This window comes from Lolium rigidum, chromosome 3, assembly GCF_022539505.1.
Source record: "Lolium rigidum isolate FL_2022 chromosome 3, APGP_CSIRO_Lrig_0.1, whole genome shotgun sequence".
Classification (NCBI taxonomy): Eukaryota; Viridiplantae; Streptophyta; class Magnoliopsida; order Poales; family Poaceae; genus Lolium; species Lolium rigidum.
Window position 1 is genome coordinate 380,933,828 of NC_061510.1, and position 23,298 is coordinate 380,957,125.

At 45.9% G+C, this 23,298-nt stretch overlaps 1 pseudogene; it reads right to left on the minus strand.

Moving 5' to 3' along the window:
• Nucleotides 1-8,973: 8,973 nt before the first annotated feature.
• Nucleotides 8,974-21,845, minus strand: LOC124697526 (annotated as a pseudogene).
• Between the last annotated feature and the right edge of the window lie 1,453 nt (nt 21,846-23,298).

Genomic DNA, 23,298 nt, shown 5'->3' on the forward strand with positions numbered 1-23,298 from the left:
GATCTGGAGAGACCAGTTCGGTATCCTGCCAAAGAGGAGAACAGTCGGCTATTCCAAGCCGTATCCCAATGAATATGATTTGATTCCGCTGCCACCCAAGTATCGGCTCCCTGAGTTCTCAAAATTCAATGGATCCGAAGGGGCTAGCTCAATTGAGCATGTAAGCCGATATTTGGCGCAGTTAGGCATGATTTCAGCTTCAGACCCGTTACGTGTGAGGTTTTTTGCGCAATCTCTCACAGGACCAGCTTTTGGGTGGTACACCTCGTTGCCACCAGATTCAGTCCGGACATGGAAGCAACTCGGAGGAGCGAGCTTCACGTTCGGTATCACTCGAAGCTACCGAGGCTGGCATTGTCGATCTGGCGCAGGTGCGGCAGAAGCGGGGAGAGACGGTGTCGGAATACATTCAGCGTTTCAGGACTGTCAAGAACCGATGTTATTCGGCTCGTTTAACTGAGAAAGAATCAGTCGATCTGGCAGCATTGGGCCTCGCAGCACCGATCAAGGATCTGGCCTTCCAAGTGGAATACAATTCACTGGCGCACATGGTCCAGAAATTAACATTGTATGAGCAGCGCCACCCAGAATTGTACCAAGACAGGTTCAAACGCCCGATAGGCCTGGTCGAGACAGAAGATGTTGAGGACTTTGCCGAAGACCAGGAAGTAGCCGTGGCTGAATGGGCTCGGGGGGCAGCTCCCGTGTCCTGCAAATGGGTGAAACAACAAGGGCCTGCAAAAGGGTTTGACTTCGATATAAGCAAAGCTGAGCAGATATTCGATTTATTGTTGAAGGAAAAACAGCTGAAGTTACCCGAAGGCCATAAAATCCCTACGGCGCAAGAAATGAATGGGAGACCGTACTTCAAGTGGCATCACTCGTTCACCCATGTCACCAATGACTGCAAAGAACTGCGTCGGCAGATCCAAACGGCGATAGAACAAGGCCGTTTGATCCTTGGTCAGTTTGCCATGAAAGTAGACACGCATCCGTTTCCTGGCGTCAACATGGTGGAACACAATCACTCCACGAGGCGTCAGCTGGATTTCTCATTCGAGGTTAACATGGCAGGGCCTGTATACCACCATGGCAGGGATAAAGAAGAAATCGGTCCCTCCCGTGGCAAGGAAAAGGAGGAGGCCGGCCCACGCGACCGGCCCCGAGATGATGACAGACGGTACATCACCGAGGAACAAGTGAGAAACGTGCGGTATCAACGACCGCTCTCCGCGCATCTCCTTAACAAATATGAACATCAGTACGACCGACGCCGGCGGTACGACGTAGATGACGAAAGATATGAGCACTGCGCTAAGGAGAAGTCAAGAGAGCAGGAAGACATGGACAGACACTGGGATTGTCCTTTCTTTAAGCACTGCTGGGACTCAGGAATGATCCGATTGCCTACAATCGACAACTGCCCGGAATGTAGACAGCGGAGGAAGGGCACAAGTGAGGTTTCAGTGTTCAAGCGTCTAGGGCCTCTCCCACCTCAGAACCGACGAGCTGAGTCATCTCGAGAGGAAGACTTCGAGGAGTCAGAAGATGAAGAAGAAGATAGATACCACCGGCCAAGGTGGTGCTCTGATGGACTCAGTCATTCCCAAAAGCGTAGGGTTCAGAGGCTACGTAACTTGGAGGAAGCCGAGGCGCGATACCTGTACACGTTGAGGAAAGCGCAGCCCGATCTGGCCGAGAAAATTCAGCAAACTTTGGAGACGAAGACGCGTCCACAGAAGAAAGAATGGCACCCCAAACAAGCAAAAGCCGATGCGAAGGCATCGGCTGGCATAAACATGGTGTTCATACTTCCGTCAGAGTTTTGTGCTCCAAGAACCGAAGAAGTGCCAGTAGCACAGTTTGACTGCGGTCCACGGCCGGTTATCTTTGAAAAGCCATGAGAGAAGAGCTACAGGCATTTGAAGGCCCTGTACCTAAGAGGTTATATCAATGGGCAGCCTGTCAGCAAGATGTTGGTTGACACGGGAGCGGCAGTCAATATAATGCCATACTCCATGCTACGGCGTTTGGGACGCTCTAACGTAGATCTGATCAAGACCAACGTCACACTAAGCGATTTCAACGGCCAAGCATCAGAAGCGCAAGGTGTGCTGAACGTGGATCTAACCGTGGGCCGAAAAACCATCCCTACGTCATTCTTCATCGTCGACAGCAAAAGCACCTACGCTGTCCTGCTAGGGAGGGATTGGATTCACGCTAACTGATGCATTCCATCCACAATGCACCAATGCCTCGATACGATGGGATGGAGATGAAGTGGAGGTCGTTCATGCGGATGACTCGATCGAGATCTCATTAGCCGGCATGAATATTTGGGATGCGGACGACCAAGAGCCGATCTCCGGAGTCGGCTTGGACGGCTGTGAGCGCATCGAAGCTTCAAAAAACGGGGTGAGGCTGGTCTTATCCATCGGCCTGACAGAGTAGCAAGACCAGAGGCAATGGACGTACGTGGCAAGGCCGATCCCTGCGATCGGCCCCAAAAAATAAAAAGCAATTATCTCACCTCAAGCACGTCACGTAGTCGTCGTGGAGCACAAATAAGATGTAAACTTTCATTGAGCAATGCAATCGAAAAGGAGGCCGATTCCAGCAATCGGCCCAAATTATCCTCACCATACGTTTTGCCTGTGTTCAGCATCGAGCTAGCAGGTGGAGCTGATGTTCAGGTACAGTTCCTAGAATCGGATGACTGGAGAGCCGATATCTTCAATTACTCGAAAGATTCGGCTCGGGGGACACCTAAACGAATAAGGTACGAGGCCATGAAGTATGTTCCCAGTGGTTGTCAATGGCCAGCATCTCAAGAAATATTTCCCAAGTATGTGGGATGATGGACAGTGAAATACGGGGGCCGATGCATGAAATCGGCCAGTAAATAAATTTGTTACAGCCGATGCACAGACATCGACTTTAGAATAAAAAAAACATCATGCAGATACTGGATCACGTTCTAGGCGAGCCGATGCGCAGCCATCGACTCTAGAGGTACAAACTGTTACGAGCAGAGGTACAAACTGTTACGAGCAGAGGTACAAACTATTACGATCAGGTATCAAGTTACATGGAGAGGCTCTACTGAAGGAATGTCTCGAAGGCACGGAGGGCGTCAGCACGGACACGATCCACTTCGGCGATCCCGGCTTCGTCATCTTCGTCCTCGCCCGTCACCGCACTGTTTGTTCGGGGCACGTATTTCCGCGGATCAGTTTTCAGTTGAGCTTTGAGGCCTTCTGCTTCCTCTTGGGAGCGGGTAATAAGAGCTTCCTTATCGAAAATAAGCTGTTTGGTTGCCCGGACCCTCTCTTCAAGGTCCGCCAATTCCTTTCGCAAGGTCTCAAGTTCGGCGGTGCGGACGGAGGTGTCAGTTTTGGCATCTAAGGCCGCCTTTTTCTCATTAAGCCGCTGACATTTGTCTGCAATATCGGCTTTCAACGGAAGTTGGGCGTGGCGTAGATTGATTCTCTGACGAGCTAACTTCACCCTGGACCCGTAAACAGACAGAGTCACAACTGGCCAGAGTTTCACCTGCAACGCTACCGGGAGATGGTGCTTGATTTCTTCAAGAACGCTCTTCACCTCCTCGGGGTCTTCGACCAACGTTTCGATCGGGGAAGAAAGCAAGGATTTGAGACGCTGGAACTGGCGTAGGACAGCGCTGGGTCGTGGCTCATCGCATGCCGTAGAAGGAGCTGGTTCGATGGATTCAGGGTCGAACGCCAGCAAGTCCGAGAGGTCACAACCCTGACAAATAGAAACAGCGTCAGTATGCAGCGAAAGGGGAGGGTAATCCAAACGAAAGGAGTATACCTCTCCTGAGACCAGGGAGACAGCCGATGATGACGCAATCGGCTGTTGTGTCTCTGCTGGGGGTTTGGCCAAGTTGGCGACCGTGTCAACGGCACCTTCAGAGATTACCGGATCCAGGTTTGCGGAGAGCATCTGTACTTCCTCGACTCCCCCACTAGGAGTGTCATCAGGCTGCAGAGGAGGTGGTTAGCCGATGTGGGCAGCAAGGGATTAGCATGAAAGATGAGCCAGGGAGAGTATGGAGGGTAATTACATTTGAAGCCTCTTGGTTTGATGAAGGGGCTTGCGGTTCATTTCGAGTCCTCTTGGTGCTCACGCCCGGCCCCGCTTTGATTGGAGCTTGGGGGCAACAGGTTTAGGAGCTGGCCTTTTCCTGGAAGCCGATGGTGGCAAATCTGGCTGGCTCTGCGTGGTGATTTTCCCAGAGTTGTCCGAGCTCGAATCCCCTCGATTGGATGGTGTATCCTCGCTGGAGTTGTCCTCGGTGGAGGCCTATATAATAACAAAAGGAGAGTTAGTAAGCACAAGCATGTTGGCAGGAGCCCATAAGGATAGATGAAATCAGTCGAGGCATGGATCGACATACGTGCAAGCTCTCTTGATCTGGAGAAGGGCTCCGGCGCTTCAAAGTTTTCCCGGCGGCTATTTTCCTCACCGTCGTTCTCACCTTGGTCGAGGCTCGGGGGCAGTTGGCCCCGAAGATACTTTGCTCTTGGAAGCCGATTTTGGTGAAATCGGCTGGCTCTGCATCACAACCTTTTTCAAGGGTGGCGAGTTTTTGCAGAAGAGGACCATAGGAGCCGGTGGGAAGAATTCAAAGGGGGAGCCGTCAGCATGTGTAGGTTCTGGACCATCTTGTTGCTGCAAGGAGACAGGGCAAGGTTATTAAAAATCATTATAGGCCACTTCAAGAAAATTTGCGAGTAGTAGTACCTGTTCTGCAGGGATGTTATATTCAGCATCGAGTTGTTTCAGCAACGGTCCTAGAGCCCTCCTGAAGGCATGAGTTTTCCACATGGACCACCAGGTCTCAAAACCGTCGGTGGAAGAGGTGAAAGAGAGGTTGCTAGGGATTGGGATGGCTAGAGCATCAAAGAAAGAGTAACACCTCTGACCGGTGAGGATATCGGGCAAGTCGGCTACTGCTCTCGTTAAGTGATGGAGGAAGAAATGGGGAGACACCTGCCCAAGACCAAACTGCCGGGCTGCTACGACCGGCTGATCGGACTCATAACCAGGTTTGATGATCCTGTTTGATGTGCTCATGCCAACTGGAAGGAAGCAGGGACGGATCATGGTGGAATACAATTGCCGGTGTCTGGTGTCATCGGCAAAGCTGTCTAGCCTGAAGGAGACTGGGTTCTCGAAATTCTCAGATTCCGTGTAAGGGAAGAAGAGAGGATTGTCCAGGCCTCGGAAGAAAATGCTGAACCATTTTGATGCTTCCTTGGGGATCATTTTACTACCTGGAAGGCTGTACAAAGCTTGGCCGTAGCTAGTGCATCGGATTTGCTTCCCGTTGGCATCTGGAAAGGTGCGAGTGGCCAAAAGTGGGAAGTTTGGGATGTGGTTCTGGAAATATAGCTGAGCCCATAACTGAATAAACCACCAGGGACCTCCTGTTTTGACTGTCCTTTGAGAATATAATTTGACGGACATTAGTTGGAGATATCGATAGACCTCTCCAAGGAACAGTTTGCCGATGCCAAGCTGGGTGCCTCTGGCAAGTTCATAGGCCAAGGGAAGGTAATTCTTGGTTGGAGCAAGTGAAGGGCCACAGAATATGAAGTGTTCCAACCAGAAATTTAGGAAGGCTGTGTGTTCTTTCTCGTTACGGTGGCCTTTATTTTTCATGTGGCGTCGAAGGTAAGCACCCCAGTTTGTGCACTCTGTTTTGGAAGAGAGCTTGAAAGGAACCCTTGGCAGCATAAAAGCAGAGGGGCTGGGGGATGTAATGTCTAGGCCAGTGATCATCACCACATCTAGCAGAGTTGGTGTCATGGGGCCGTGGCCAAACATGAAGCAGTTCAGAGCATCAGACCAGAAGTAGCCGATGGTTTTTAGAAGGTTTTCATGCTTCTCAAGGGGAGACAATGATAAGGACAGAGCATCGGCTATTCCTGTGGTTTCCCATGTGGATTGGTAAGTTTTGGATACTCTGCTGTACCAGGAAACCCAATCTTCAGGAGGGTTAGGCCAGGCTCGTAAGCAGTCGGCCCAAGAAGTTAGATCTAAATCCTGGTTCACGAAGGGGATCCTACGAGCCTCGCAAGAAATCAAACGGGCAGGACCCTCGACAGTACGGGGGCCAAGACAAAGAGAGTTTGGAAAAGAAGGATGCGGCAACAAAATGTCTGAAACCTAAAATTAATAATGGAATAAGGCATTAATTCAGATGTTTGCTATTAATTCCAACACTACGCTCGGATGGCGAGGGGCAGTTAAGGATTACCTTCAGGCCAGAGACCGTTGCGTTGGCGTTGGACGATTCCGCCATCTGATTCGCTGACGGAAATGAATCTGCGCAGTTGAGGATCTGGGATTTGCGCCGCCGCGAGTTGAATCTGTTCGATGGGCAATTGGGGATCTGAGTTTGGTCCTTTGGATGAGGGTCACAGGTTACCGTTTGAATTTGGGACTGAGTTTGGCCTTGATGGCGTTTTATGGTAAAGACCGATGCGTTGCCATCGGCTCTTTGTGCGTTGACCCACTTTGACAATCGGAAAAATTAGACATGGAGACATTCTTCATTGATTAAAAGGGGGATTTTACAATAAGAGCCGATTGCTCTCAAAAGGAAGATCTACTGCCTAATGCACTACTACTAGCCCTATTCTAGTAGTCCCTAATCTAGGGGCCGTCGCTGCCCTCGTCGTTGCCGTCCGCGCCGCTGTCGGTGCTGCTACCGGCGACGTCTTCGTCGCTGCTGCTGAAGCCGCCGGCAGGGGCTTCTTCTTTGTCTTCGTCGTCGTCGTCATCGTCTTCCGACCCGGCGCGGAAGCGCTTCATCGGCGGGTACTCGTCGAAGGAGGTTTCGTCCTCCGCTTCGTCCTCCTCGTCGGAGGAGAGGTCCGCGCCCCAAGAGAAGGCGTCGTCGTAGCTTTCCTCCTCCAAGGCCCCGTCCACGAGGAAGTGGAGGTTATCCTCCCCGTCGGTCAAGGAGTCGTCATCCTCTGACTTGACGGAGAAGTCCCAATCCCTCTCGTCCCACCACTCTGGGGCGCGGGCCTCGTACGCCCTTATCGGGTCGTACTCCGGCATCGGCTCACTGGAGGAGGAGGACTGGAAAGAGAGACCCGAGGAGGCAGAGGAGGAGGAGTCCATGGCAGAGGAAGGGGGTTTTCTGTGGCTAATGCAGAGCAAGAGGATGAGGAGGTGAACTGCTCGGATGAGTTTAAATAAAGGGGATATAGTGGAAGATGATTAAATGTCGTGGCAGTTTCGAGGATGTGGTGCCAAAACTGTCAAATCGTGCAGTGCGGAGAAGTTGAGAAGGCAAGGCATCATGATGAAAGGGCACTGTAGCGGTTCTGCTCTGCAACGCATGACCCGATGAAGGAAAGCAGAGTGGTTTTGGAATTATTATTGCCAAAACCAGGGGGGCATGTGTTATCACCATATTTTAGCCAAATCAGAAGATGGGCCGTGATTGAGATGGGCTTGGAGGATACGCACATAAAGTGTTTCTGAATCGGCCTCGTGCGAGAATTTAGGCTAGATTGCCCGTGTATCTGTAGATTATGGTAGATCACGTTTTAGTTTAGAATTAAGAGATAGAGTTTGGTTCGTACACAGCTAGGTTTATTCCAAAGATAGAAAGTCCACGGACTATAAATATGTACCTAGGGTTATTGAGAAAGGAGGACGATCACGTTCACAACAAACACAATCTAGGCGCATCGCCACCCCTTGTTTCGAGGGTTTCTTCCGGGTAAGCGTCATGCTGCCTAGATCGCATCTTACGATCTAGGCAGTATCGGTTTATTCGTTGTCTGGTGTTGCTCGTACTGAAGCCTTGTTGATGGCGAGTAACACCGTTTATCATAGATGTTTTGGGGCTTACATCGATACTTTTCTGATATGTTTGCTTAGTTATGCTGCCCCTCAATATCTAGCTGCCTTTACACCTATCTTGGGTGTAAGGGCAGCATCTTGCTTCATCTTTATTTAGTAGATCTGATCTGTTATGGTTGTTCCTTGTTATTCAAGGTTTAGTTTGATATCTGCATGGTTAGGCCTTGCAAACGGGTTGAATGATCCAGTAGTGCGTAAGGTATGGTTTGCCGATCCAAGAAGGGATGTTCCGGGAATCGACTCCATGTTGGTTTTTAGGCCTCCTCTAGGATTAGTTTTTTGTTATCTTTCGTATCTGTCAGGCTCAACTACGTGTAGGACATTCCGGTTATGCGGTGAAAGCCCTAAACTGTCGTAGATCGATTTGACTTGGTATTGATAAAGCAGGATCCCCATGTTATCGTAGATCCAACATGAACCATGGGTTAATCGACTCTTTGAGCCGATTCACAGGGTAACCTGAGAGCCGATCGAGGCTCATTTAATGTTTACGTGTCTGCCATGCAGGAAACTAATCGAAGCAATCCAACACCTTCCTGACCAGGTATAGGTCAGGTGGCACGCCCTTGCAACCGCCAGGACGTGTGCCGGAGCATTGCGGGCCGTCGCCCGAGGGACCAGGGCCCACCAGCAGTCCTGGGAGCCTCCCGGCTCTCCGTGTTGCTCGTCGATGCTCGCCGGTGGGTTTTGGCAGGCAACACTTATTTACTGTTTCTTTTTCTTTTCTTTTTCTTTTCTGTTTCTTTTTCTTTTCTTTTCTATTTCTTTTTCTATTTCTTTTTCTATTTCTTATTTTTCTTTTTTGTTTTCTATTTCTTTTCTTTACTCCCGTCGTCCGCGCGGGAAACTTTCCCGCCACAACGCCGCGCGTGGGAGAAAAAAGGCGGGAAAGAAAGGGCGGGAATAAAATTTTATTACGATTGAACTCGAATTAAAAGTACATAGCTTAACTGAAAATTAAAGATACATGGCCAGATTCTACTGTTGGAGTCATTCAGTCATACTCGTGCCTAGCCCTGTAGTAGTCACCATTGTAGTCGTCGTAGTCGCCGTCATCATGGACAATCATTGTTTGCCTTTCTTCTGACTGCGACGCAACCATGGACAATCTTCATTATTTAAGATGATGCTTGGGTCAATTTTTACCTTGAAGGGTGGAATATCATCAAACTTATTATAATCTTCTGACATGTCTGTCTTGTCCTCTACTCCCACGATGTTTCTTTTTCCTGAAAGAACTATGTGCCGCTTTGGCTCATCGTATGATGTGTCCTCTTGCCTTTCTTTTCTTTTTTTTCGGTTTGCTAGACATGTCCTTCACATAAAAAACCTGAGCCACCTCACTGGCTAGGACGAATGGTTCGGTGTCGTACCCTAGATTCTTGAGATCCACTGTAGTCATTCCGTACTGCGGGTCTAACTGTACTCCGTCTTTGAGGTTGAACCATTTGCACCGGAACAAAGGGACCTTGAAATTAGGTCCATAGTCAATTTCCCATATCTCCTCTATGCACCCATAATATGTGACCTTGTTCCCATTGTCATCTTCTGCATCAAAGCGGACACCACTGTTTTGGTTGGTGCTCTTTTTGTCTTGGGCGAACGTGTAAAATGTGTTCCCATTAATCTCGTACCCTTGAAAAGTCGATATAGTCGAAGATGGTTGCTTGGCCAACAAGTACAGCTGCTCGTCATCAATGACATTCATGAGACGTGTTTGCAACCAACCGCCGAAAGTCTTCATGTGTTCTCCAGCAATCCAATCTTCACGTTGCTCCGGGTATTTAGAGCGTAAGATATCCTTGTGTTCCTCTTTGTACGGAGCCACCAAGATGGAATTATGTAGAACTGTGTAGTGTGCTTGAGTGAAAGAATGTCGGTCCATACACGTTGTTGATTTCTTTCCTAGCGTGCCTTTTCCACGCAGTCTCCCCTCATAGCGCGATTCGGGAACACCGATCGGCTTAAGGTCGAGAATAAAGTCAACACAAAACTCAATGACCTCCTCTGTTCCATAGCCCTTGGAGATGCTTCCTTCCGGCCTAGCACGGTTATGAACGTACTTCTTTAAGACTCCCATGAATCTCTCAAAGGGGAACATGTTGTGTAGAAATACAGGACCGAGAACGCCAATCTCTTCGACCGGGTGAACTAGGAGATGTGTCATAATATTGAAGAAGGATGGTGGGAACACCAACTCAAAGCTGACTAGACATTGGACCACATCCTTCCGTAAATTTTGTAGAGTAAGTGGATCGATCACCTTCGAGAAATTGCATTGAGGAACGCACATAGCTTCACAATGGGTACTCGAACATTTTCCGGCGAAGCCCCCTCAATGCAAGCTGGAAGTAATTGTGTCATAATCACGTGGCAGTCATGAGACTTTAGGTTTTGAAACTTTTTCTCTGACATGTTTATTATTCCCTTTATATTCGACGAGAAGCCAGACGGGACCTTGATGCTACTCTGGACTTCAAAAAAGATCTCCTTCTCCTCTTTGGTAAGAGCGTAGCTGGCAGGACCTTGATACTTCTCTGGATTCAGGTTGTTTCCTTCGTGGATACTTTGTCTGGTCCTGCCGTGCATCCGGTGTATCTTTTGTCTTCCCATACACGCCCAAGAAGTTTAGCAGGTTCACGCAAAGATTTTTCGTCACGTGCATCACGTCGATTGCAGAGTGAACCTCTAAGAATTTCCAGTAGGGTAGCTCCCAAAATATCGACTTCTTCTTCCACATGGGTACGTGTCCGTCAACATCATGCGGAACAGATTGTCCGCCGGGACCCTTTCCAAAGATCACTTTTAAATCCTTGACCATATCATATATAACTTCCCCGATAGGGCGGGTAGGCTTCGTTCGGTTATCTGCCTCACCTCCGAAATGCTTTCCTCTCTTTCTTACGTGATGTTGTTTTGGAAGAAATCGACGATGCCCTGTGTACACATTCTTGTTTCCCAAATAATTATCGTCAGTCTCACCTAAACAGTGTGTGCATGCATTGTATCCCTTGTTTGACTGCCCTGAAATGTTACCAAGAGCAGGCCAATAATTGATGGTTACAAATAACAACGCTCGTAGGTTAAATTCCTTTTGTTCGCGCTCATCCCACATAGGTACACCTTCGTCACGCCACAACTCTAAAAGTTCTTCAACCAATGGCCTCATGTACACATCAATGTCGTTGCCGAGTTGCTTCGGGCCCTGGATGAGCACTGGCATCATAATGAACTTCCGCTTCATGCACAACCAAGGAGGAAGGTTATAGATACATAGAGTCACTGGCCATGTGCTATGACTGGAGCTCTGCTCGCCGAAAGGATTAAAGCCATCTGTACTTAGACCAAATCTTAAGTTCCTTGCGTCATCTGAAAATGACTTGAACTCTCTGTCGATTTTTCTCCACTGCGACCCGTCTGCGGGGTGTCTCAGCATCAAATCTTTCTTACGGTCCTCTTTGTGCCATCGCAACAACTTGGCATGCTCTTTGTTCTGGAACAAACGTTTCAACCGTGGTATTATAGGAGCATACCACATCACCTTCGCGAGAACCCTCTTCCCGGGGGTGGACTCGCCCTCAACATCGCCGGGGTCATCTCGCCTGATCTTATACCTCAATGCACTACATACGGGGCATGCATTCAAATTCTCGTACTCCCCGCGGTAGAGGATGCGATCATTGATGCATGCATGTATCTTCCGCACCTCTAATCCTAGAGGGCGGACAACCTTCTTTGCTTCGTACGTAGTAGAGGGCAATACGTTCTCCCCTGGAAGCATCTTCTTTATTATTTTCAGCAACTTTTCAAATCCCTTGTCGAAGTACCATTCTCTCGCCTTCCACTGCAAGCAATTCCAGCGTGGTACCCAGCTTTTTCTGACCATTCTCGCAATTTGGGTACAATAGTTTGTTGTGATCCTCTAACATTTTCTCCAACTTCAACCTCTCCTTTTCATTTCCGCAGTTCATCTTCGCATCAAGAATGGCCCGACCCAAATCGTCATCCGGGTCATCAAAAATCGGCTCATCGAAAATGGGCTCTTCTTCAGCTTCGTCTTCCCCCATTCTACTATCACCGTCTTCAGTGAATAAGGGATAGTTGTCACTATCTTCTTCTTCTTTGTTGTCTTCCAATATAACCCCTCTTTCTCCATGCTTGGTCCAACAATTATAGCTGGGCATGAAACCGTTCTCCAGCAGGTGGACGTGAAGGGTCTTTGAGGTAGAGTAATCCTTCATATTCTTACATGAACTACATGGACAATACATGAAACCATTCGACCGCATGTTTGCCTCAGCCACGTTGAGAAAATAATGCATGCCATTAATGAACTCGGGATGGCACCGGTCACCGTACATCCATTGTCGACTCATCTGCATTTTATATGTATATCAAAAATCATTAAGTACACAACATCGTGGATATATGAGTGACCAACTTAATTAATATTCAAGTTCATCACATAAAACTAAAAAAAAATTATAAAAAAAAAAGAGGCTCACCGAGGTGGTACCGTGCCGGCTAGGGGACGACGCTGGCGATCGACGGCGGTGAGGACGGGATGATACTAATTAAAACCTACAAAACATACCTTAATTTCAGCTCAAATTCCATATAAAAAAAATAAAATCCCTAACTTAGGCATTTCATCGAACACCTTGCTAGCACTAGAAAAATAGTACGAGTAAAAAGTACCAAAGAAATGAGCTAAATTAGGAACGCCGGAAGGAAGGATGATATTGCTAACCCTTGGATAGATGTATGTCGTTAATCTTGTTAAAATGGTGGAGAAAAATGAAGATTATTGGAGTGTGAGAGGTGCAAAATATTTGGAAATGTGAGAGGAGGAGAAGGAGAATGAGATATGCAGGGGGTCGGGCGCGCTGTGGCGCGCTGATAAAGGGTGCGGACCCTTTAGTACCGGTTCCTTAGATGAACCGGTACTAAAGGTGCAGCCCTGGCCCCACCTCCGCCTGGAAACTGGGCTCAAACCCTTTCATACCGGTTCGTAACACGAACCGGTATAAAAGGGCCCTTACGAACCGGTATAGATTTCCCATGCATGGAACCGGTACGAATGCCCCCTTTCGTACCGGTTCGTAAGGGAACCGGTATTTATGGCTTAGATGGATGGCCATTTTTCTACTAGTGTTATTGCCTCAATCGTGTGCTTCAACATGTTACACCTAAAGTCACTAAGGATATGAATGTCGAGCTCATGTGCGAGTTTAAAGCTGATGAAATTAAAGATGTGTTGTAGAGTATTGGTGATCTGAAGGCACGTGGGCCCGATGGGATGCCATCACTGTTCTATTAGAGATTTTGGGAACTATTTGGTGATAGTTTGGTACACGAGGTGTTGCAAGTGTTACAAGGTGGCAGTATACCAGAAGTACGGAATGAAACAATAGTAGTGTTCATCCCAAAGGTTCACAACCCAGAAAATTTAAAGACTTGCAATTAGCCTATGTAATGTGGTCTACAAACTTATACCAAAGGTTATTGTCAACCATCTTAAAGTTATTCTGTATGAGGTCATCTCCCCAAATAAGGGTGCCTTTGTGTCCGGAAGATCGATTGCTGATAATACCATCCTTGCTTACGAACTGACACATTTTATGAAGAATAAGAGGTCTGGGGCTGCTAGCTATGCAAAGTTGAAGCTAGACATGAGTAAGGCGTATGATCGGATGGAATGGCCCTTTATGGAAGGGATGCTGCTAAAGTTTGGATTGTGTTGTGTCGTGCAACTTATTAGAAAGTGTGTGAGTACTGTCGATTAGAAATTTCGTATAAATGGAGAAGTCACTGATGTTGTGGTCCCTGGGAGAGGACTAAGGCAAGGTGATCCAATTTCTCCATATCTTCTCTTGATATGTGGGGAATTGAAGGTTTCTCTGTTCTGCTACACAATGTTGAAGATTCGGGGCGAATTCGAGGCATCCACATCTGCCCTGTGGCGCTTGCTATTAATCGTTTGTTGTTCACGAATGATTGACTACTACTTATTGAGACACACGGAGGTGGTGCACAAGATGTGAATAATATCCTCAAGACTGTGAGGTTTGTTATGGGCAGCAGATAAATCAGGAGAAGTCCTCCGTCATGTTTATTGTTAATGCTCGACAAGATATAAGACAAGAGACTCAGCATACTCTGGGGTTGCAAGCATAAGTGCAGGGGGCAAGTACCTTGGCCTCTCATCCTTTTTGGGGAGATCAAAACCTCGCTGTGTCAAGAAAAAGTTCTGGATCAAACGCATGATGGAAGGAGAGATTTATGTCCAAGAGTGGGAGAGAGATTCTTATTAAGGCAGTGGCCCAAGCAATCCGTACCTACACAATGGCATCCATTGATATTACAAAAACCCCCGTGTGACAACATTAGTAGCCCCATTTGCATGTATCAGTGGAACCAACATGCTAAGGAGTATTGAATGCACTTGGTTGGCTAGGACAAAATGAAGCAACCTAAGAGGTTTGGTGGGATAGGATTCAGAGATCTTCAATCGTTCAATTTGGCTATGTTAGCTCGACAAGCTTGGAGGTTAATCCAAGTGCCGGAGTCTTTGTGTCATTGTGTGCAGATGTCTTGAGCCAAGTATTTTCCTCAAGGGCCGGTTCTCAATGCTGAACCAGTGCAAGGTATAAGCTGCATGTGGAGAAGTATCCTTAAAGGTGTAAGTTTATTGAAGGAGGGCATGATATGGAGGGTGGGGAAATGCACAAATATTAGAGTTTGGGCTAATCCCTGGATTCCGAGAGAGATCACATGGCCACTACCATGCAAATAGACATCGGAACAATATTTAGACTCGTGACAGTCCTAGGATGGAGATCGACACATGTACTTACATCCTATTCTGATGGCCCTGACCATAAAAATCAACAGAATAAACTTAATTAACCTAGAAGGTAGGAGCAATGGTAGAGGCCAGATCTATCTGAATCTGGCCGCCGCCACCGCTCCCTACCTCCAAGGTCACACCGTCGTGGAGAAGAACCACCGCCATGAAAAAAGATATTGGGGAGTGTGCTGGCAATGGACCGGTGTCCTAGTAGACTAGTGCAGCTTTGGACTTCCAACACTCTACACTAGCTGCCAGGACACAATCCATGGCTAGCCCACGCCTAATCCGGTGAGCAACGAGAGACTGCGAGAGATATAGAGGTTGGTCGGCCATGGACAATTGCTCTGGTAGCCGGAATAGATGTGGCCGCTAAGAACTTAGGCGTGCCGTCCACCGCCAAGAACCTCTGACTAGAATTGGAAATATCTGCAAGGAATAATGTACGAACATGTTTTTATAGGCGGCGCGACTTAGCTGTGACCGGGGAGGAGCTGGACTTTCTTTCACCCTGATGCATCTTCAAGAAACTCTTCCTTCGGCTGAGAAAAATGGGCTTCCCTGATGCACTCTTAGTGAGCTAAGGTGATGCCCAGGGCCTTTTTGGTCTCAAATACAAGCAAAAAAATTCTGGACCCTAATGCATGTGGTTGAGCCCATTGGGCTCCGCCCCTGGCTGTGACGTCTCACATAAGAAACCCTCCATATGGTTTCGAGGTGCCCCTGCTTCTGTGACAATTTTCCAAGAACAAACCATTAGAATAAGTTTATTTGGGTTAATTCATTCATTTTTTTGCTGTCTTTATTTGTGTCCAAATTTAAAATAAATTTTATATTCAGACAAAATTGTGCATTTTCAGTTACTCATAAAATTATGGCCCCAAAATATACTTTTTTGCTTGTCGTTAAATTTAATTGTTTTATCTCTTCACTATTTAGAGTACCTTAAATTCCTCGATTTTTTGAAACAAATCATAGGTGCTTATTATCATGTTGAGAGATGTTACAAAAAATTCAAATTCAAATGAGTTTTGTACATTATAATCAAGGTTTGAACCAAGGTGAGGTGACAGTTTTCATATCACATTACTCACGTTGACACCAAAATGATAGTGCAAGGATCTACATTTCTAACATTGGTCTGACTTTTTGTGTGATGGCTTTATACATTCCAATATGCCCCTCTGTGTTATTTCAGATTTTTTTTGAAGCAATTTAAGTTACTTTTTTAAGTGAAGGAAATATAATTTAAACTTTGACACAAGCAATATATGTATGTTTTTTGTAATATAATTTTTATATCAGCTAAAGACACACAAGTTCATCAAAATATTTTTTTCTTACATTTAAACAATTCAAATGTAACAAAAATATCAGGGACAATCATGAGAAGTCTTATTCTAACGTGGTAGAATAGTCCAGTTGCACCGCCATGGCAATACCTATGTAGAGATAGTTTGCTGTCAAGCGAAGATGCACATCATGCACTTTAATCTCCATGCTATATCATGGCAGTGGTAGTAGGGTAATAAATAATATCATGTCTATAAATACATTTTTGAGAAACTTTTTTTTGGGGTTAAAATGTTTAGAAACATTGACTCGTCCTTATCATACCAGGTACTGGAAAGGTAATAAACGTTTGGATGAGGATGATATATCATATGAGTATTTTCATTGATGACGACAGAAAAGCAAGGAAACACAAATCAACTATACATAGATATGGTGTACAAAAACTGTAAGCCATCAAGATTGTAAGCCATCAAGATTGTGTTTCATACCTATTCCGTACCAGGTTGACTTCACAACAAAAATGATATTTATAACATCCCTATTTCTAGAGGAACAAGATAGAGTAGGTAATATGCGTCAATTAATTTTTACCTTCTTCTGCGTCCCTTGATCTGAACCTAGTCACAGAACTGAACAAGTACGGAAATTTACAAAGCATATACATATGCCTCATATAGTCATATGCAGTTATTTCTTCCAAAGATTCATGCGGCCAACAAGCAAACAAATACCCCTTCTTGTTCTAAGTCTCCTAGCCTACCACCACACACTATCCCACAACTTCATCAAATCTTGTCTTCGGAATGGATAATGTCATCGTGTTGATTGTTGGTGCTGGTCTAGCAGGTCTCATAACAGCAGCGTGCCTTACCCAATTCTCCATTCCTTATGTCATTCTCGAGCGTGAGGACTGCAACACGTCTCTTTGGCGCAAACGCGCATACGACCGCTAAGCTGCATCTTGCAAAGGAGTTCTGTGAGTTACCACACATGTCATACCCAGCTGATGCGCCAACATACATACCAAAAGCCTTGTTTGTCAAGTACAGATGACTATATGGAGCGCTTTGATATTCAACTCAAGTATCTCACTAGCATTGAGTCATCCACATATGACAATGATAAGAAGTGTTGGTCCATCGTGCCTTGCGACATTGCGGAGGGCACGACAATAAATTTTATTGAAAAATTCCTTGTTGTGGCGAGTGGTGAGAATAGTGCAGAGAATAATCCAGAGATCGCCGGACTTCACAGTTTCCTGGGTGAGGCCATCCACTCGTCAAGATACAAGTCAGGCAAGAGCTTCTCCGGTAAGAGCGTGTTGGTCATTGGATCTGGCAACTCTGGAATGGAAATCACTTATGACCTTGCGACCCATGGTACCAATACTTTGATTCTTATACGAAGCCCGGTATGTGCACTATATAATTTTATTTGGTCATAGGGAAACAACTTCTTAATATTATTACTACTAGAATGATACTTTATTTCTAGCATGTTGTAACAGATGTGTGACCCATTTTGTGGCTACAAATTCATGTAATGACAAAGTGTCATGGCCCAGGATTTTAAATCAACTCAAAAGGGACACAATGAACCGTAGTCAGGTTGCATCACCTGAAGAGTTGAAGGAAATCCTGGAACCGTACTATTCAAGTGTGTGGCCTTCAAGTGTAGGTATGAGGGAAAAGTCGTCTTGCAAAGACCATCCAGTTACATATAAGTGAAGCCCACACCCAAGAACACAGACCATGCACTTCACATGATAGACGCATGGTGCATGGCACATTTAAACAAATTGGATACCACAACACAAGCTCTAAAGGGAGGATTACAGATACACATACTTGGTGTCTCTTACAAGAGAACAAAGATAGAAAAAACACACACACACAAGAGACTTTTATGTCTATCTAAGAAAGAAAGCCGCAGCAGAAACGATAAACAAAAGATCAAGATGGCAGCCCCGCAATCTCAACAACCACAGCCGGATCGTAAAGCCAACCGGGTGAAACAAATCACTAGGCGTCACCCACGAAACCGGAGTCAAAGTAGTCACCTAGGCTAGGCTCACCTGCAAAAATTTTGGGGTTTGGAATTCCAATGAGTACTTTCGTACTCGCAAGACTTATACATTTTGAAGAATGTAAATAACAGGAAGTCATGAATATAGAAATGGCATGGCATAAAAAAAATAGCAACATGATGTAACATAATCAACAGTTTTCATGGAGATGAACCAAGTTCACCATGAGCAACACATGGTACCACTAAACCATACCAGAACCAAACAAGGTACAAGAACCAACAATTTATGTTCAACAAGGTTTGGGCTACCCGCCCAAAACCCTCAATTTACTTTGGTCGGAACCGGGCTAGCCACCCAATTCCGACGCAGGAGAGTCTCGATGGTCAGTTTAGTCAGAGGTGGCCGCCTGTGACTAACGCATGCCATCGACCCCAACACTCCCACCGTGGGTGAAAGGAAATATCCAACGACAATGGTGTAAGCGGGCTAACCACCCGACAAACAACCATCGATTGGCATGAATCCTCGGCGCTCACATCTCACTTATTATGTTTCATATTTGATTAGTCAAAATTAATGGCATGACCCACTGATCATGAACATCAAGTAATTCCTAGGCATGATATAAGCATCAGGAATATCTATGACAAACAAGATGCGCAACCCAGATAGCAAGGAATTGATGATGATAATAATGAAGAATTAGAGCATCACAAATTAATAAAGGGAGGGATAAGAATTCAACAAGGTGATGCTTGCCTTGCTGATCAACGTCCACAGTGCCGAGAGGTGTCACCCTCGTAGTACTCCTCGTTGCCGGACTCTACCAATAATAACGACAACAATGCCCGGAAACGACATTCGAGAGAAACAATCAATAAATGAAGTAGAACCAAACGAAACAATTATGAAATGCACGTACGGCCCTGACATAATGAAATATGAAGCTACTGAACAGCAACCAAATGATTTTGAGTTACTGCAATTCAAGTTATGAATTTTCTAAGGTCGAGTAGAGTAATTTTAGGGGCTCTAATAACTCAATAAATTTATTTATTTGGTAACTGATAGCGACATAAAACATACTTCTAGTAAATAGTGCATTCCAAACACGAATTTACATATAAAGTTCATCTCATTTGGAGGTTTGGTTATTTTCCTAGAATTTTTACAAGTGAAGATAGCTAGTGATTTCTCTGGATAGAAGAACATGAGGCTGTTTCGTTCGTGCAGTTTTGTACTTCAGTTATGCGAGCAGGAATTCAGAGATTGATCAATTCTAGTGATTTTCTAAACCAAAACGCTTGCCGTTTCTTGCATTACCAAACTGGGTACCTAGCGCACGTCTCGGGAAGGTAACATCCATCAAAACTCTCCGGAGGGGCAGCAGCGGTATGCGTGTCATCGGTTCGCATGACACCGGCACGCGAGGTAACAGACAAGCCACTAAATGGAGCAGGAAAACATGCAACTGGGTCTTAAACTCACCTAGCTCGTCCTTGAGTTTAATTCGGCTCGGCAGAACAGATCGGCGAGGGAGCTCCGTCAAGGACAGCCTCGGCAGCAAATGCGATGACGGGCCGTGAGATCAAGGAAGAGGAGACAGGGACCCGTAGTTGTTTAGGAAGACACTCGTGCTCTAGGATCTCTCCTCTGTTGCCAGTAGGGACAGGGGAGGTCGGAATCGAGGTAGGCGGTCCAGAGTCCGGCGGCGTGCTGCTGAAGCCGGGACGACGGACACGTACCACAGTCGCACTTCACTGCAAGAAACGACCGGAGAGAACACCGGTGAGGAAAGGAGAAGACTAGTAGAAACTCAGAGCCATGTTGGATGCGTTTGAGGCTCACCAGAACGACGGGGAGGTCACGGAGGCGCCTGAACGGCGTGCATGTCGGCGTCCAGCACGGCCACTCGTTCCCGATCGAGGAAAAACTCAATTCAACTCAGTTTGCAGGTGGATTGAGGCGGATTTGTTGGCGCAGTTTTGGGGGAGAGTTGCTCCAGGAGAGCCACGGGGCGTTCGTCTCCTGCAGAAGAACGGAACCCCTTTTTTTTCCCTTGTATTTGTGGTAAAGAAAAGCTCTTAGCTGTAGAAAAATATTAGTCTAAGGATCAAACCTCCAAACTAAAAACTAGGATTCAGTACCACTGTGAAAGTTTCCAGATTCGTTTTTATAAGATGTTTTGATAGCAGTTTTGAATATAAATTTAGATTGGCTAGAAAAAGTGTGGATTTAAAATACAGGTAGGTGAAATAATACTCAATTGTTTTGTTTTACTGGAGTTGCTAGCTGACGTATTAGCTCCAAATAAGGAGTTTCATAAATTTCTTTGAAAGAAACATCACCAAACCAGTAAATTAGAGTTCTGGCACTATTTGCAAAAGAAGATTTATCAAGTAGTAAAAATACAAAAAAACTTTCCCAGAATTTTAAAAAGGAACATTGGTGTTAAGGGACACATATGGAAACTAGGTAAATTGCCAGGTCAAGGATTTTAGGACAAGTCCTTTGCAAGATTTGATGTGATGACTGGTTAAGCACATATGAGAAAATTGAGTTGTACGGGATTTTACCATGCAACTAGATGTCATGATGATATGAGATGAACAGCAAAATATTACATGATGATAAACAAGTTTTTTTTTAAAAAAAGGTTTCTACAGATTGGGTCATTACAAAACTTACCACCCTTAAAAGAATCTCGTCCCGAGATTCCTAACGGTTAGAGAAGAGAGATGGGTATTCCGCTTGCAAAAGATCTTCTCGTTCCCAAGTGGCTTCCTTCTCGGTATGGTTGCTCCACTGAACTTTTAGAAACTTGAGGTTGCGGCGACGAGTTTTCCTTTCAGCTTCCTCAAGTATGCGAATCGGATGCTCCTGATATGTGAGATCTTCCTTCAAGTTGAGATCTTCGGCTCGAACCTCTTCGGTTGGGGCTGGGCACTTCCTTAGTTGGGAGACATGGAATACATTGTGCACGGTGGACAGCGAGGAAGGCAACTCCAACTCATAAGCTACCGCACCTCGCCTTGCAAGAATCTTGTATGGCCCGATGTAGCGCGGAGCTAATATGCCTGTGACTTGAAACCGATGTGTTCCTTTGAATGGAGTGACCCGTAGGTATGCCTTCTCTCCTGGTTCATAAGTCACATCCCGATGCTTGGGATCAGAGTAACTCTTTTGACGAGATTGGGCTGCACGAAGTCGGTCGCGAATGACTCGGACCTGCTCCTCGGCCTCTTTTATCAAATCAGGCCCGAAAAGTTGCCTTTCTCCGGTCTCAGACCAGTTCAATGGTGTTCTGCATCTCCTCCCATACAATGCCTCAAATGGTGACATCCCAAGGCTTGATTGATAGCCATTGTTATAGGAAAACTCAGCATATGGTAAAGATTTCTCCCAATTGGCACCAAAAGACAGAATGCATGCCCTCAACATATCTTCAAGTATTTGATTTGTCCTTTCAGTTTGGCCTCCTGTTTGAGGATGGTATGCAGTGCTAAAGGAAAGACGAGTTCCCATAGCCTCATGCAAGGCCTTCCAAAAACGATTTGTGAATTGTGAACCCCGATCGGAAACAATCCTTTTCGGAACTCCATGGAGGCAAACAATGCGAGCTATGTATAACTCCACCAATTGGCTTACCTTGTATGTGGTCTTGACCGGTATGAAGTGTGCCACCTTTGATAGGCGGTCCACAACCACCCAAATGGCATCATGCCCCTTTTGTGTTTTTGGTAGCCCAACAATGAGGTCCATGCCGATTTCTTCCCATTTCCACTCGGGAATAGGCAAGGGCTGAAGCATACCCGCTGGTCGTCGGTGCTCTGCCTTCACACGGCAGCAAGTGTCACACTCGGCAACAAATTTGGCAATTTCCCGTTTCATACGAGTCCACCAAAACCTTTGTCGAAGATCTTGGTACATTTTTGTGCTTCCGGGATGAATGTGAAGGAGATATGCCCTAGAGGCAATAATAAAGTGGTTATTATTTATATCTTTATGTTTATGATAAATGTTTATATATCATGCTAGAATTGTATTAACAGAAACATTAGTACATGTGTGATATGTAGACAAACAAGAAGTCCCTAGTATGCCTCTTAAACTAGCTTGTTGATTAATGGATGATTAGTTTCATAATCATGAACATTGGATGTTATTAATAACAAGGTTATATCATTGTGTGAATGATATAATGGACACACCCAATTAAGCGTAGCATAAGATCTCGTCATTAAGTTATTTGCTATAAGCTTTCGATACATAGTTACCTAGTCCTTATGACCATGAGATCATGTAAATCACTTATACCGGAAAGGTACTTTGATTACACCAAACACCCCTGCGTAAATGGGTGGCTATAAAGGTGGGATTAAGTATCCGGAAAGTATGAGTTGAGGCATATGGATCAACGAGTGGGATTTGTCCATCCCGATGACGGATAGATATACTCCGGGCCCTCTCGGTGGAATGTCGTCTAATGTCTTGCAAGCATATGAATGAGTTCATAAGAGACCACATACCACGGTGCGAGTAAAGAGTACTTGTCAGGAGACGAGGTTGAACAAGGTATAGAGTGATACCGAAGATCAAACCTCGGACAAGTAAAATATCGCGAGACAAAGGGAATTGGTAATGTATGTGAATGGTTCATTCAATCACTAAAGTCATCGTTGAATATGTGGGAGCCATTATGGATCTCCAGATCCCGCTATTGGTTATTGGTCGGAGTGAGTACTCAACCATGTCCGCATAGTTCTCGAACCGTAGGGTGACACACTTAAAGTTGGATGTTGAAATGGTAGTTCTTGAATATGGAATGGAGTTGGAATATTTGTTCGAAGTCCCGGATATGATCCCGGACATCACGAGGAGTTCCGGAATGGTACGGAGAATAAGATTCATATATAGGATGTCATTTTATGTGAATAAAATGTCGCGGAAGGTTCTATGGAAGGTTCTAGAAGGTTCTAGAAAAGTCCGGAAGAAACCACCAAGGAAGGTGGAGTCCACATGGGACTCCACCTCCATGGCCGGCCAGCCCTAGATGGGGTGGAGTCCCAAGTGGACTCCACCATAGGGGGCCGGCCACCCCACATGGGAGGTGGAAATCCCACCCTTTGGGTGGGAGTCCTAGTTGGGCTAGGTTTCCCCTCTTATGGAAAGGTTTTGGTTTCGGGTCTTATTCGAAGACTTGGACACCAACACT